Source organism: Pelobates fuscus, chromosome 3, assembly GCF_036172605.1.
Source record: "Pelobates fuscus isolate aPelFus1 chromosome 3, aPelFus1.pri, whole genome shotgun sequence".
NCBI lineage: Eukaryota > Metazoa > Chordata > Amphibia > Anura > Pelobatidae > Pelobates > Pelobates fuscus.
The window spans coordinates 403880098-403897007 of record NC_086319.1 but is presented as its reverse complement, the minus strand read 5'-3'; the positions used below and the strand labels follow the sequence as shown (position 1 = coordinate 403897007).

At 38.4% G+C, this 16910-nt stretch overlaps 1 long non-coding RNA gene across 1 annotated transcript; it reads right to left on the bottom strand.

The window, feature by feature from the left end:
• Positions 1–10339: 10339 nt before the first annotated feature.
• Positions 10340–14827, bottom strand: LOC134601536 (uncharacterized). The gene is made up of 3 exons (XR_010090411.1): positions 14631–14827; positions 13067–13109; positions 10340–10367 (listed from the first exon to the last, which is right to left on the bottom strand). It is a non-coding gene; the product is annotated as an uncharacterized LOC134601536 (long non-coding RNA).
• Between the last annotated feature and the right edge of the window lie 2083 nt (positions 14828–16910).

Below are 16910 nucleotides of genomic sequence, written 5' to 3'. Positions count from 1 at the left end.
TAAATGCTGATGAATACATGACACTAGGAAGGGGAAGGGCTAGGTCAAGGGGCCCCAATCAAACATCTGCCCAGTGATTAATAAGTATTAAAGATGGACCTGCATTTAACAATTGCTATTTCCAATAATATAGACTTGTCTATTTACAGTAGTCACGTACTTAATTTTAACCCTTCTTATTTTATTCTGTAAGAATAACTCTTCATGCATATGATATGGTAAAGGGTTAGGTGTTGGGTGTCAAATAAGGCCAACAAAAATGGCTTATTCCAGTCATTACAGGTGCCTTCTGTGGCTGCTTCCCAATAGTCACCTCTCAATTAACCATAGGACATAATGCAACTGAAAATAAGGGAAAGTGGAAAAGGTAAGCCTTGTTATTCCTACAATTTTTGAAAATTAATAGAATCTAGACTCAATGTACTCATCTTATATCAAAATCACAAATACTTTACTTAATCCTACACCTGTCCCTGGATCTGCTAACTCTACAAAAAGGTAACAAAAAATTTGTTATAAAATATTTTAACATAGTCCATAAAAAAGAAATAATTAGTCTTTTAAACGGCAGATGAAAACACAGCCTGTACTCCATAGGTTAGACTCCATAACATTGATGACAGTAGCAAGATGGCTGACAGGAATTCAATATCAGGTTCCACATGTTATCAGCACTCCCTTTTGTTGCTGGACTTTCACCACAAGGCTCCGTACATTACTTCCAGATTCCGAGAAGGTTATTCCGAGAGCTCACAGCATTATACAAATCTTTCAGGATTTCCAAATACTTGCATGCACAGTTTATGTCCTCATAAATATCTCAGCATCCTTGGCTGGCATGTGGCCAAACAAGCACAATTTCAACGTCATTTAGAGTTCGTCGGAAGGGATTGGTGATAATCAGCTCCCAAGGATCAGGCGGCACAAACATTCCAGGACGGTCACTACAACACACAAACAGAAGCCTCAATACCACAAAAAATAATTTCTACAATGATATGTTATTGTTGTTAATTAACCAATTAACTAGACTAAAAGTCCAGTCAAAACCCAATTTAGACCCCGAGATAATGTATCATGGACTTATTCCAGCTTGGTTTATACTACATGCAGTTTGTCTATTACAACATTTTACATCTCTTCCCCTTAGATTGCTTTCTTACAGATGAGTGATGCTTTCAATCTTCATAAATGTTTGAATAGGCAAGATCAAGCAGGTGGTAATATAATGTATTATATAATGGAAATAAGTAGTTAAAGAAAACGTTGGAAGCTAGTTGTATCAAAGGGAGATTGTAGGGCAGTGAAGGGGTTAACCCTAATTTAGAAATGTAAACAAAGGCAGAAATAATACTTAAAAATCAAGCAACTATCTTATAGCTTAATGTTAAAGTTGTATACAGAATGGGGAATTCACTTATATTTATTTTAACCCCTTAAGACCGCAGGACGCCACTCCACGCCGGAGAACGCGGTATGGGGGACTTACCTGGGAGCCCAGGGAGTCCCCCTCCGTCCTCTTCGCCCCCCCAGGGCCATGTGATCGCGATGTCCTTGCGAGGACCCCGCGATCACATGGACGGCATAGCCGTCCATGTCAATGCCAGCAGGGGGAGTGCCTGTAATGACAGGTACTCCCCCTGCTGTCTGAAAAAAAATAAAAGATGTTAAATCAGTGTAAAAATAACATTATATATACTTAGATCATATATATATTTATTATATATATGATCTAAATATATATATACACATATACACACATACACATAAATATACATACACTGTCTACGTGTATTTTAATATTAATATATACATAATTATATATATATATATTAATATCAAAATACACGTACAATGATATTGATTAAATATATATATAATTTTTATTATATATATATTTATATATAATAAAAATAAATAAATATATAAATACGTTAAAAAATAAAATAAAAAAAATAATACAAAATAAATAGATAAAAAATATATAAACATGCGTAATTTCGTTCTAACTGTATTTTAAAATTAATATATATATATTGATATCAAAATACATGTAGAACGAAATAATATATATATATCTATATACATAAGTATATACGTATATATCACTATATATATACCTATATATAAATAAAAATAATTAAAAAATATATATACATATATATACACACACATATATATATACACACACATATATATATATATATATATATATATATATATATATATATATAATAATAATAATTCTACGCATGTATTTAAGTAATAATTTTACATAATTAGGTCATTTTATTAATTACAATTAGCGGGACCTGCCTGACAACCCATGCTGAAACTATAGGTAATTTAATTTGCTAGCACTATATTTAACCCTGTAACTTTCCAAGACACCATAAAACCTGTACATGGGGGGTACTGTTTTACCCGGAAGACTTCGCTGAACACAAATATTAGTGTTTCAAAACAGTAAAATATATTACAACGACGATATCGTCAGTGACAGTGACATTTTTTGCATTTTTCACACACAAATGGCACTTACACTGACGATATAATTGTTGTGATACGTTTTACTGTTTTGAAACACTAATATTTGTGTTCAGCGAAGTCTCCTGAGTATAACAGTACCCCTCATGTACAGGTTTTATGGTGTTTTCAAAAGTTACAGAGTCAAATATAAGGTTTGCGTTTCAGTTTTTTTCACATTAAAATTCGCCAGGTTGCCTTTGAGACCGTAGCCAAGGAATGAAAATTATCCCCATGATGGCATACCATTTGCAATAGTAGACAACCCAGGGTATTGCAAATAGGGTATGTTCGTTTTTTTTAGTAGCCACTTAGTCACAAACACTGGCCAAAATTTGCGTTCAAATTAGTTTTTTGCATTTTCAAATATTAACACTAACTTTGGCCAGTGTTTGTGACCAAGTGGCTACTAAAAAAGACTGGACATACTCCATTTGCAATACCTTGGGTTGTCTACTTTTGCAAATGGTATGCCATCATGGGGGTAATTCTTATTTCTGGGCTACCATATGGTCTCAAAGGCAACGTAACCAATCTGGTGAATTTCAATGTGAAAAAACTGAAATATGTAACATGCTATATTTGACCCTGTAACTTCCCAAAACACCATAAAACCTGTACATAGGGGGTACTGTTTTACAGTTTGCTGAATACAAATATGTGTATGTTTCTGCAGTAAAAGCAAACAGTATTATGACATTCACAGTTAGAATGTCACGTAGAACTAAAAAAAATTCTTATTTTCTCCCATTTTTGTAATATTTTTTTCATATTAAATTATGTTCCATACCTAAATATTTTATGTTAGACGAAAGCCCTGTTTCCCCTGAATAAAATGATATATAATAAGTGTGGGTGCATTTAATATGAAAGAGGTGAATTATGATTGGGCAGACATGTAGCGCAAATGCCAGGTTTTGTTTACGTTTTTTTTGGATCACAACTTGTACATTTGGCTGCGGTCTTAAGGGGTTAAAAATTTTAAATCCAAGAAGCGTTTTGCACATCCCTTCGTTTTTCATTATTAAAGCAATCTTTATAAATTACTTCTGCTCATCAGAAACCTTCACAAAGTTATTCATTTTGTTATTAAATTATGTAATTATGTTATTCTGTTATTCATTCTTCATTTGTTAAAAATGCCTCCTTAAGAAAGTGAACTAACAGACTAAATCTTTAAATAATTTAACACATTGATGTAGGGATAATTCCCAATAAAACTATGTTCCCAGAATCAGACCTTGATTTAATAATCCCAAATAATTCAATACTATTGGATAAACTTCCAAAATTATTTCATCTCAAAGCATTCATAAAAATCACCTTAAACATTCATCCAAAATTACCAAATTAGGCCTTATACTAGAACCATCAGTGCTGGGCTCTTCAGCTATTAACAATTTCCTACTACAAAAGCCTACCCTCTTGCAATTGATCATAAATGGACATTACTAGGGTGATATTGCCTACATAAGACACTCCTTCCATGTTAATTGAGAGTATTTTTTATTTAATTCTACCATGTTTTGGGACATTTTGCTGAAATATCTTCTAAGGTCTTCCAGCAAAAAGCAGTACAAATATAACGATGTTTTGTTAACAGAGTATTGTTGCCTCACTTATAAACTTGAACATTTCACCAGAATTCTTCTGATCTTTATTTAGAAAACACCATTGCCCCATGAACAAGGGGCACGCTAAATAAACCTTAGTTGGCTTTGCAGGCCCTGGTATTCTATTGTGGATAACACCACTCATCACACCCACCCGACCTCAATTCCAATGATTATGGCACTTCCAGAAAGAGTATTAATCATTCATGGAATTTGGAACATAACCACATCCCATCAGTGATTGCTCTTATTAGACAATTTATAAGTCTGTGGCTGATTAATAAAATCATTATCCCAAAAGATAAAGGTGTAAAGTAATCCGTTCTTTGTGCCATGGATTATAGAGACAATCAGATAAAGAAAAATCACAACATTTGCAAAAACGATTTGGATAATTAATACGATTATCATGATATTCAGTATTAGCAATTCGGCACTAAGAATTATACACAATAAACAGTCTTGTGCAAAACTAATACTCCCCTTATGATAATCTTGCACAAGGGTAGGTTACGTTCTTGGCCATCCGCTCAGAGTCCAGTATAAGGGCACGTTCAGGACAAGTCACTTTGCAAATGAAAAACTTGGATCCAGGTTTTGATTTTAGCAACTGGAACAAGCTGTGTTGGTAATTAATAGTATTCAGAGGGGGCCATTCCACCAAGGTTGGAATAAGTGCTTTTCTTGCATAGTCTCTTATCATTATATAATTTCCAGTAGCGATGACATGCAACAGGGGGTTCTCTCTAGCCGTCCGTACAGCTCTTGACTTATTTAGAGAAAACTAAATGCTATTCGTTAGCGACTTGCAAATTGTCCTCTTTGTCATAAAACACATTTATTAAAAACAAAGAGAACGTTACCTGCGCTCTGGCCTAAATCTATATGTACATGTACATGGGGTTTAGGCCAGAGCGCAGGTAACGTTCTCTTTGTTTTTACTATGTATTTTAAGCTGCTGGATACTAAGCTACTGCTGCTGTAAGCGCGGTGCTTTATCTTTGTGTTTGTATATGAATTTTGTATCACACAGCTATGTTACATTGCTGCCAGCCTCCCCAGGTTTGTCTTATTAAGAGTTTATAAGTATGTAGGGGCAGCACCCCTTCCTGTCTCATCCGAGAAACTTGCCTTTTAGCTGATACCAGCAAGGTGATTTGTATGTGTTATAGCCCTATTCAGGGTTAAGTATGTAGGGGTTTATAAAACACCCCTTCCTGTCTCATTAGAGATATTTACACTTTGTCTGATACCAGCAACGTTTATTGTTTGTGTAGAAGCCCTAGAAAGGGTTAAATGTGAAAGGGTTTATAAAATACCCCTTCCTGTCTCATTAGAGATGTTTACACTTTGTCTGATACCAGCAACGTTTATTGTATGTGCAGAAGCCCTATAAAGGGTTAAATGTGAAAGGGTTTATAAAATACCCCTTCCTGTCTTACTGGAGATTCTTGGCTGATATCAGCATATCTAATGGCTAGTGTAGGAACTCACCTATTGAGGCTTGCCTTGACGTGACTGGTGAGCTTATATATTCAAATGGCCAATGGAATAAAACTAAAGAGCCTCCATTTTGTTTAAATGTACATGGGGATTTAGGCCAGAGCGCAGGTAACGTTCTCTTTGTTTTTACTATGTATTTTAAGCTGCTGGATACTAAGCTACTGCTGCTGTAAGCGCGGTGCTTTATCTTTGTGTTTGTATAAAACATATTTATACCAATCACTAGATGTCTAACTGCACACTAAGGCTCAAATCCAAGCATCTAAAAACTATCCAAGTACGTAAAATACCACTCTACTTATTTCCTTTTAAAGGACCACTCTAGTGCCCCCACCCTCAGGGACCCCCTCCCGCCCAGCTCTGGAAAGGGGAAAGGGGTAAAAACGTACCTTTTTCCAGCGGTGGGCGGAGAGCTCTCCTCCTCCGATCCTCCTCTTCTCCTCCCCGTCGGCTGAATGCGCACGCGCGGCAAGAACTGCGCGCGCATTCAGCCGGTCACATAGGAAAGCATTCATAATGCTTTCCTATGGACGCTTGCCTGCTCTCACTGTGATTTTCACAGTGAGAATCACGCAAGCGCCTCTAGCGGCTGTCAGTGAGACAGCCACTAGAGGAAATAGGGGAAGGCTTAACCCATTCACAAACATAGCAGTTTCTTTGAAACTGCTATGTTTATGAAAAAAATGGGTTAACCCTAGAAGGACCTGGCACCCAGACCACTTCATTAAGCTGAAGTGGTCTGGGTGCCTAGAGTGGTCCTTTAAACCCATAGACAGACAATGCTCATTATCACAGAACACACAAACTCATCATACAAATATAAACATAATTCCATCCTTACATACACACATAACAAAAAGATGTAGTACAGACACTGAATGGATATTCAGCAGAGGAGGTAATGCAATAACACAAATTCATGGATATGTAAATAGACCACAACACCTTAACACAGCAATACTTAATAATAATAACTCCAGCTAGATGGTCACATTATCAATAAGAATAATTTAATGCTATACTATATATCACCGTAGAGAGGCTTACTCCAAGTCACAATCATAATAGAAAGACTAAAGAAACCTCACACCCTGTGTCCCACAGAGGAAAAATAAAACATTACAATAAGTCAGATTTACCTGCAGCAGCATAGTTAGTTGCCCTGCTCAGGTTTAATAACATTGGAGACCAGGCATGAAGGTAACTGATTACAGATGTAGTCTCAAACTAACACATCCAATTACATTTTATACCACATTATCTATCTAGTGTACAAGACTATCAGTAGTGAAATCTATACAGTTTACAAAGATCCTCTTAAACAAAATCTTGCATGTTTTATTTTATTATTTTTAAACAATAGGTGCTGTAACGGAGCTCCGTGTACTCCGACCGAGTACCCTCCGTTGATGGATGCTCCTAGCGCTCACAGAGGACTCCAAGCACTGCAGACGACACCACAACCACCGCAGGCTCCACAACCGCCGTAGCTTAACTGGAGCCGCGCCGTCTTCCTTCCACCCTGGATCGGCTTCTGTCCTCCAGGACCGTGTGGGGAAGACCTCTCCTCCAGGAGAGCGTAACAGGAACAAGCTCTTAAAAGAGCTAAGTGATTAAGCCCAGGGGAATATGCAGAGCATAGCAATCCCCAGTGTGATACAGGAATTCCCTCCAATAACGAGACAAGGCTACGTTTTGAAGGGTCAAGAAGAACTGAGGACTGGAACACCCAGCCTGCTTTTTATTAGGATAAGGTACACACAGGACACTCCCAGGGGGAGGATGAAAATAACCAATCATACGCATGGTAACACCCCCACGTCTCCTCCCCTCAGATAAACACATAACATAATTATAACGTACAATATTTTACCCAAGTTCTGGGTGTACCCCAAAAACAGGGGTCGCTTGATAGCTCTCATTCAGGGGAACAATATATCCAAAATTCAGCCCATTCGGATGAATGGTTCGGGAGATACAGAGTTCCAAAGTTTTGACCGACTGCACAGACCAACTAGCCGAAAATAGTTCCATGAGTTTTGGCCTTGCGGTCGGTCTCCGTTCGTATGAACAAAAGATACGAAATTCTTGCCATCCATTCGCATCTCCGTGATCGCTAGAATCCCCATACCAAGTTAGGTATAACTACCGAACGGCCGGTTGTTCGGTAGTTTCCGTACGAAGTTCTGGGTGTATGGAGGTCTCAGCGGTGTTCGCCTGTTTGCGTATCCGATTTTAGTTCCATGCGTTCACAGGCAAACCCCGCTGTTCGTGCGCAAGATGGCCGCGAACACGTGTAAAGTCCCGAAATGGCGGCCACCTATTCAGAGCACAAAGAATTCGTATGAAATCATACGAACGGCTGCATTCTCCAGTAATGGTATTCCCATGCAATATATTCGTATAAATCCCCCGGCTGTTCGGTTATATTAGCAGTCCAGATCTACAGCATAGTTAAAGGGCTAGAGTCAGCCTAATACAAATCCATATGCCCGAATATAGTGTTTTAAAGTGCAATACAGTCCAGGACCATAGTCACAGGGGAGGAGGCAGGCAAGCAGGCCTCTCCAGGACAAAGTGGCGAAGGGCACTTCGTCACAGGTGCACTTCTACCAAGGCGACCAATACTTAATAAATAACGGCACTCAGCAAAAGGAACAATTTATCAGCCAGAAAATATTACAAAACATCAAATATCAATGAATTATACCGACTGACTACAAACTCTGCAACTGAACAAAACTTAGAAAATAGGAAGTCTGACACTCTGTTGTTGAACTCTGTAGCTTAGACTCTGTTATTTTTTTAATTTACTTAAAGTAAAACACATTTGACTTGTAAGAACTAATAAACATACCCAGTAATATATTCCATACAGTGGAAATCTGCATAATAAGATTTTCTATTTGGTAAAAAAAAACTAATGCAGATTGACGCAACACTTTTAAAACAGACAAGTCAGAGCATCCCATCAACGACTAATCCAAAAAAACATCCAAGTGTAGTTTGCCTTATGAGAATTTCTTTACAACTTTGTATATATCCTTTTCACATTATTCTGGATAAATTAATTTACTCTGGATTTCAGATCACAAATAAAACATCAACAGGATCTTTAACACATGTCTTTAGTTTTAAACAAAATAACAAGTTAATTTTTTATTTTTTATTTTTTTTAGCTGTGTTACTATTTCCTGATGACATCTGCATTTTTCTCTACAGTTTGACAGAGGGTCAGCTGTCACACAGGGAGTAAAAAGAAGGGGCGGGTGGGGGGCTGCTAATCTTACACACAGACTCATTAACCCGTTACCCTATTGTTTGTCTCCTCATCTGATCTAAAAATACTCCAGCTCCCACTACTCTTGAGTGGCATCAATGGCTATAATATGCAACAGCCCAAACACAGAAACCCGTAATCAAGAAGTTAATAAGCTGGTATCCCTGTCTATATCTATAGATTACAATAAACTGATTAGTTACATGCCTTAGAAAATCAACACAGTAACAGCAATACTCCATATTTGAATTTAAGATATATTTGCATACCTTCTGCTTTAGCAATGGGTATCCAACCCACATAATGACACACAGTCACATTGACACATACAATACATTTATACCAACTGCAGTATTTATCATATCATGACATAGTTCTGTAAGGTATACCATTATATCAGAACAACAAACAAATATAACACCGCAATGTGGTTTTAGTATAATGAATAAGTATTGATTACACTTATCTTAAATAAAAAGATGACAGCCTACCAAGATCGTAATCCAGAAAACGACCTTATGACAGCATATATAGATAGACAGAAAACATATGGGATGCGGCTGTACAAAATCTAAATAAGAAACATAAAACAATACATAGTGTAACACAAAAAATTAAAGGACCACTATAGGCACCCAGACCACTTCAGCTTAATGAAGTTGTCTGGGTGCCTGGTCCAGCTAGGTTTAACCCTTTTTTTCTATAAACATAGCAGTTTCAGAGAAACTGTTATGTTTATATTAGGGTTAATCCAGCCTCTAGTGGCTGTCTCATAGACAGCAGCTAGAGGCGCTTGCGTGCTTCTCACTGTGAAAATCACAGTGAGAAGACGCCAGTGTCCTTTGCAAATGCCTTCCTATGAGACTGGCTGAACGCGCGCGCGGCTCTTGCTGTGCATGCGCATTCAGCCGAAGGGGAGGAGAGGAGGCGGAGAGGAGGAGGAAAGCTCCCCGCCCGGCGCTGGAGAAAGATGTAAGTTTAACCCCTTCCTCTCCATCCAGCCCGGCAGGAGGGGGACCCTGAGGGTGGGGGCACCCTCAGGGCACTATAGTGCCAGGAAAACGAGTATGTTTTCCTGGCACTATAGTGGTCCTTTAAGATGATCATGCGCCACAATTTGCACTCACAGGATTGAAGCATGCAATGCACCTAAAGGTGCCTCCCCCGATGTTGTTGGGTGGCTATTTTCCTCCGCTTCCACTCCAATTAGGTAGATATGAAATAAGACTCCGGTATGTATAGGTAGGAGTAATAACAGCAACTTTATTATAAAAGGGTGAAGAATCACCCCCAGCATAAAGTTAAAATGGAGAAATACAGATTGCACGCGTTTCGTTCCTGTAGTGGAACTTCCTCAGGGACCAAATAAAAATAATATTAGAATGATAAAAACACATGTAACAGAATCCTATAACATCCCCCCTTATGAGTCTCTATAAATAGGGCTAATCCCTTTGTTGCAAACAAAACAGGGTAGTACTAGCGCTAATTTGCAAAGTGAATCAAAATAGAGTATAATAGAGTATCAAAATAGAGTATATTCTAGAAGGTATGGATCTAATCCTTAAGAATAATTTTTTCTGGTATGGAGAGGAGTTTTATCTCCAGATCAATGGTACGGCCATGGGGACCAAGTTTGCCCCCAGCTATGCAAATTTATTTATGGCCCATTGGGAGGAAGAGTTTATCTATGGCCAGCATGGCTGGAGGCAGAACTTGGTCACCTATGGCCGGTACATTGACGATATTTTTTTTTCATTTGGGAAGGAGAGGAAGGAGACCTAATTGCATTTTTAAACTTTCTTAATAACAACACATGGGGGATAACACTCACTAATAACTGGAGCAAATCGGAAATTATATTTCTGGATTTGCAGATATACATAGAAGAAGGAAACATTAAGACCAGAAATCACTTCAAAACTGTAGAAGCAAATAGCTTCATAGGTAGGGAAAGTTGTCATTTCGCCCCCTGGCTTGAGAATGCCCCTAGAGGACAATTCTTGCGTATCCGCAGGAACTGTACCGACCTTACCACCTTTGAGACTCAATCAGATAAGATAAAACGAGATTTTTTAGAGAAAGGCTATGAGGAAACGAAATTGGAGAATGCCAGAAGAGAGGTAAAAATAATGGAGAGAGAGAAGCTTTTAAAATATAAAGAGAAAATGGATAACGAATTCAAAGAAATCCCCTTTGTATGTAACTATAGCACACAAAATCATAAAGTCAGAAATATTGTTTCCAAATTCTGGCCCATTCTCCTAAAAGACCCTGCAGCAAAAACCTTCCTTCCTGAAAGACCCAGATTCATACATAGAGGAGTGAATAATTTACGCACGGCACTTACATCCAGCTTTCTAAAAGAAAGAAAAACTAATGATACATTTTTAAATTTAGAAAAAGGCTTTTTTTGGATGTGGAAACTGTCTAGCATGTAAAAGAACTACCAGCAGAAAGAGACATATAAACCATTTTTTTTAGCAAAGACGGAACCAAATATAAAATTAAAGAACTGCTTACTTGTCATTCTAATAACCTTATTTATTGTGTGGTATGCCCTTGTGGTTTGCAATACATAGGTAAGACCACAAGGGCATTACATACGAGAATAGAAGAACATGGAAGGAACATAACTAAAGGGTTTGAGAACCACAGCGTCTCAGCCCACTACAAAATCCACCATAATTGTGAAATGGTTGGTACCCAATTTTTTGCGATCAAAAAACTAGAAAGAGATTGGAGAGGAGGAAATTTCGACACAAAAATGAGTAAGAACCAGATGGAATGGATTTTTAAATTAAATACGCTCATCACATATGGTCTTAATACGGACTTTGAGATGTGCCATTTTTTAAAATAAATATATGTTTTATTTCAAATTTATTGAGGTACTGCTCTTATGTTGCACTTTATATTGGGGTTTTTTGTATGCCTTTTAAAGTTCTTTCATATTGTATATTTTATTCAATAGATGTATTAACAAATGTCCCCTCTTGCTGCTTTAAGTTAGAATCCTCTATAACATCACCTATGCACCTTATGACTTTTTTGACATTTATATGTTTATGATTTATGTTCCCTGATGCCATATAAGATCTCCTGGATATTTTTTGGCTCTATGTAATAGAGGAATAGAAATTACATATTCTTATTCCTTTTTCACGATAAGATAGATTATGGAATTATCAGATACCCACAGATTCCTCTCACTGAGAGGAATAAAAAGATACTACTTCTACTGTTATGAATCTATGCGTCTAATCAATTTCCCATGTCTACCTCCCACTGTTGTATAATGATTTTACACACTTCCGGGTATCGGCCGAGTGAACCGCAAGGTGGAACGCATGACGTATCGGCCGAGTGACACGTGACCGGAAGTGATGCAAAAACCAGGAAATAAACGAAAACGAGACGTGAATCGCAGGGCGTCACCGTTTCCATGGAGAAAGCCCGCGGAATCACGGACTCATAATCTAGGATTGGACTTTTAAAGAGGTATAAAAGCAGGAACTGGTCCCTAAGTAGAAATAGATACTTTTTATCCAGTTGAAGAAGCTGTTACAGCGAAACGCGTCCTGGAGCTTGGAAAATACCGGTCTATTTGGACTTTTTATATGCCTATCCAGTGTTTTTACATTGTTATACATAGTTTTTTAAATTGTTATATATAGTTTTATGTTAATAAATATACTTATATTTTTATAACACTGCTGGCATTGTTCCTGCTCTTTTAAAGAAGGTGTGTGGTCCTTAACCACATATACCCTTGATCAAAGCCGATGTGGATGGCTCTGTGTCTAATTCAAAGGAAAGAATATCCAGCAAAAAGAAGGGATAGGGTCGCCTTCACGGACCCCACGGGCTATCAAATTGAGCTATATACTATTAGCTCTCCAAAGTGTGAGTGGGAATTTTTCACTCTTAATTGAAATTCACTTTTTGTCACAGTTCACACTATGTTTTGTATATTCTGTTTATTTTTAAGGTATTGAATATCAACTTAGGACATTTTTTGTATACCAAAAGGTACTGTTTATGTACCCACACTTTAAGTTTATTCACAATTGTTACAATTAAAATTCACAACTGTTAAAATTATAAAATCTTTTAGCGCTGCACCAGCATACTACCACTAGACCTAATCCCTTTGTTGATTGGATTGATTCATGGGTGTATCTGCCCTTCTGTCAGGATCATCATTGTGCTTTGCACAATATTGTGTATTTGGGTCTGGCTGGGATCGAACTGGCTGGGAGTTTCCTGCATCCCAGTCAGGATCCTTACATTGGGCTCCACGCATCTTTGACTGTTTCTAGATGTTCTTGGTATCCTGTAGTCTGAGCCTGTTTGCCTGGGATTTGCACACCTGTTCCTGGTTCCATGATCATTGGCTGAGTCTTCCTATTTAAACCCCGCAAGTCTGGTTCTCGTTGTCAGATCGTGTTTCCTGTTCCGTTTGGTTTCACTGCTGTTCATCTGACTCCTGGTTTTGATCCCCTGCTCGTCTACTGTTTTGCCTGATTGCCGCCAGCCCTGACTTCTGATTCTGTTACCGACTACTCTTCTGGATTTCCCTTGTCTGTACTGCATTCCAGGAAGCACTGGTTATTTCAGCCCCAGTGCACTGTGTCACAGCCTTGGGGGTTTCTGTCCTGAGTCCCCTCGGTCTGTGCCGAATTGCAAAGGGTGCCTTAACTCTGCCTGCCGGACTCCCACTCCAGGTAAGATCCCTGACAGTACGATCTGACCAAATGGAGTCTGCAGAGTTGAGGATTACCGTTGCAGCCTTGACCCAGCAAGTTTCCCAGCTCACCCAGGCTTTGCAGGGCTTACAGCAGGAGCTGGCTTCACTTAAAGGGAGAGTAACATATGACTCTGGACTATCTGAACCGCTGGTTGCTCTACCTGAGAAACTTTCTGGGATCCGGTCTAAGTTTGATACCTTCAAGGTTGACTGCGAGGTCCTGTTCTCCTTGAGACCACTTACCTATGCCTCTAATGGGACTCTAGTCCGGAAGGAGGACTTGCAAGATTTTGAGAAGGCTCTAAAAGCTATGACCTCCACTCCTACAAGTACTACTAAAACAAAAAAGTAACCTCCTGGGTCGTGCTTGCCTTCCTCTTCTCGCCTACGGCGTCTTTGAAGGGGGGGTAATGTCAGGATCATCATTGTGCTTTGCACAATATTGTGTATTTGGGTCTGGCTGGGATCGAACCTGAGTTTCCTGCATCCCAGTCAGGATCCTTACATTGGGCTCCACGCATCTTTGACTGTTTCTAGATGTTCTTGGTATCCTGTAGTCTGAGCCTGTTTGCCTGGGATTTGCACACCTGTTCCTGGTTCCATGATCATTGGCTGAGTCTTCCTATTTAAACCCCGCAAGTCTGGTTCTCGTTGTCAGATCGTGTTTCCTGTTCCGTTTGGTTTCACTGCTGTTCATCTGACTCCTGGTTTTGATCCCCTGCTCGTCTACTGTTTTGCCTGATTGCCGCCAGCCCTGACTTCTGATTCTGTTACCGACTACTCTTCTGGATTTCCCTTGTCTGTACTGCGTTCCAGGAAGCACTGGTTATTTCAGCCCCAGTGCACTGTGTCACAGCCTTGGGGATTTCTGTCCTGAGTCCCCTCGGTCTGTGCCGAATTGCAAAGGGTGCCTTAACTCTGCCTGCCGGACTCCCACTCCAGGTAAGATCCCTGACACCGTCCTGGAATCCCATTGGTGTAAGTGTGGTACCTAATCAGGTCAAAGTAGTCATCTAATTTTCTTGCCGATCAAATTTGGTGCATTTCCATGCAGCCGGAACGGGAAGTGATTACCTTCCTGTACTTCCGCGTTCCAAATCATCGTGCGTTCCAGCTTGACAAAGTTCAGGCAAGACAGCCTATTGCCATCTAGAGGTCACCTAGTAAATCACATTTAACAAACTAATATACAATATATACGATGGGTAATCTACCAACAGGAGAAAAAGAAAAAGTTAATATCCAAAACCAAGCATTGGCACCTGAATGAAGTATAATTCAGATATATTCATAAAAGATACACCATATTCGAGGAATATGTACTCCCTCCATCTTTTTTTTTTACTTACACGGTAGCCGGCGATCCCACGCCGGCGATCGCGGTTGGGGGGACTCACCTGGGATCCCAGGGAGTCCCCCGCAGCGGATCCTTCCTCCTCCGCCCCCCCGGGCCATGTGAGAGTGAGATCCTTGCGAGGCCGAGTTAGCTGGCTGCTGCATTGCCAGCAGGGGGACTGACTGTGATGTAATGATGTTTGTTATTAATATCAAATTACACGTAGACTGATACTGAATAAATATATATAATTATTGTTATATTTATATTTATTTATTTATAATATAAAAAAAAATATATGTAAATACGTTAAAAAAATAAAAATAATAAAAAAATATATAGATGTGTGTTATTTTGTTCTAACTGTATTGTGATATTAATATATATATATATATATATATATATATATATATATATATATATATATATATATTTATATCAAAATACACGTGGAACGAAATAATACATAAATACAGGATACAAAAAAATACCGGCACTCAAGGGTTGACAACACATCAAATCTTCATTTATTTCGAAGTTAGAGATCGACGTTTCAGCTCCTCACAGGAGCTTTCATCAGGACACAAGTTATCACAACACTGAATACACTCTTATATAGGACATACAATAACCGTTAATGGGTACTTACCCCCAGGTGCTCTGCATTTGCGCTTGCCGCCGGAATCGCCGAGACCGCCTTCACCGACAACAATGCTTCCGGGTTTGCGGTCACATGACCCCCTAGGACGTGTTCATTGGCTCGGTCTCCGCTCGTTGCTGGGGCAACCCCGATAAACACTATCCGATGGTTGCTCCCTACAGTACCAGAGCCGGCGAGGAACAAATTTCCTCATAACACTAAGCGTTGTTATGGCGATCAGGACGCAATTCCGGCAGACATGCCAAAATGCTCAAATCTAGATGGAACCTCAACAAAACATGCAGAGCACCTGGGGGTAAGTACCCATTACCGGTTATTGTATGTCCTATATAAGAGTGTATTCAGTGTTGTGATAACTTGTGTCCTGATGAAAGCTCCTGTGAGGAGCTGAAACGTCGATCTCTAACTTCAAAATAAATGAAGATTTGATGTGTTGTCAACCCTTGAGTGCCGGTATTTTTTTGTAGCCTGTATTGTTGAGCCACCAGAGCACCAGGTATTTTTTTCACAATTTTGGTTGGAGTGCAGGGGTTATCCAGCTTTATATACATAAATATATACATACCTATATATAAAAAAAAATTTTTTTAAACTATATATATATATATATATATATATATATATATATATATATATATATATATATATAACATATACATATATATATATATATACATACACATACATATATATATACATATATTAATTCTACATATATATTTATGTAATAAATTGGGTATTTTAATTAATTACAATTGGCGGGACCTGCCTGACAACCCATGCCAAAAGTATAGAGAATTTAATTTGCTAGCACTATATTTAACCCTATAACTTTCCAAGACACCATAAAACCTGACGTTTAACAATTGCTATTTCCAATAATAAAGTCTTGTCCATTTACAGTAGTCACGTACTTCATTTTTAACCCTTTCAGGCAGGGTCTGCTGAGTTCTTCATCTTTCCAAAGTCAATAATGAGTATCATTGCCGATTCGGTTAATTCGGTTAAAAAACACTTTGAGTCCCACTGGGGAAAGGTGCTATATAAACACGTTTTGTTGTAATTATTAATGTTTAATTTGTAGGATTATTATTTCTATCTCTATATAATGAATATATGTCCTATTTCATATTTCTATAAAAAGTTCTGAATAGGGCATCATATAACAATATCAAATAAATAAGCAAGTTTTGTAGAATTAAATATAGAATTTGCTACAACTTTGTAAATTATTGAAAACC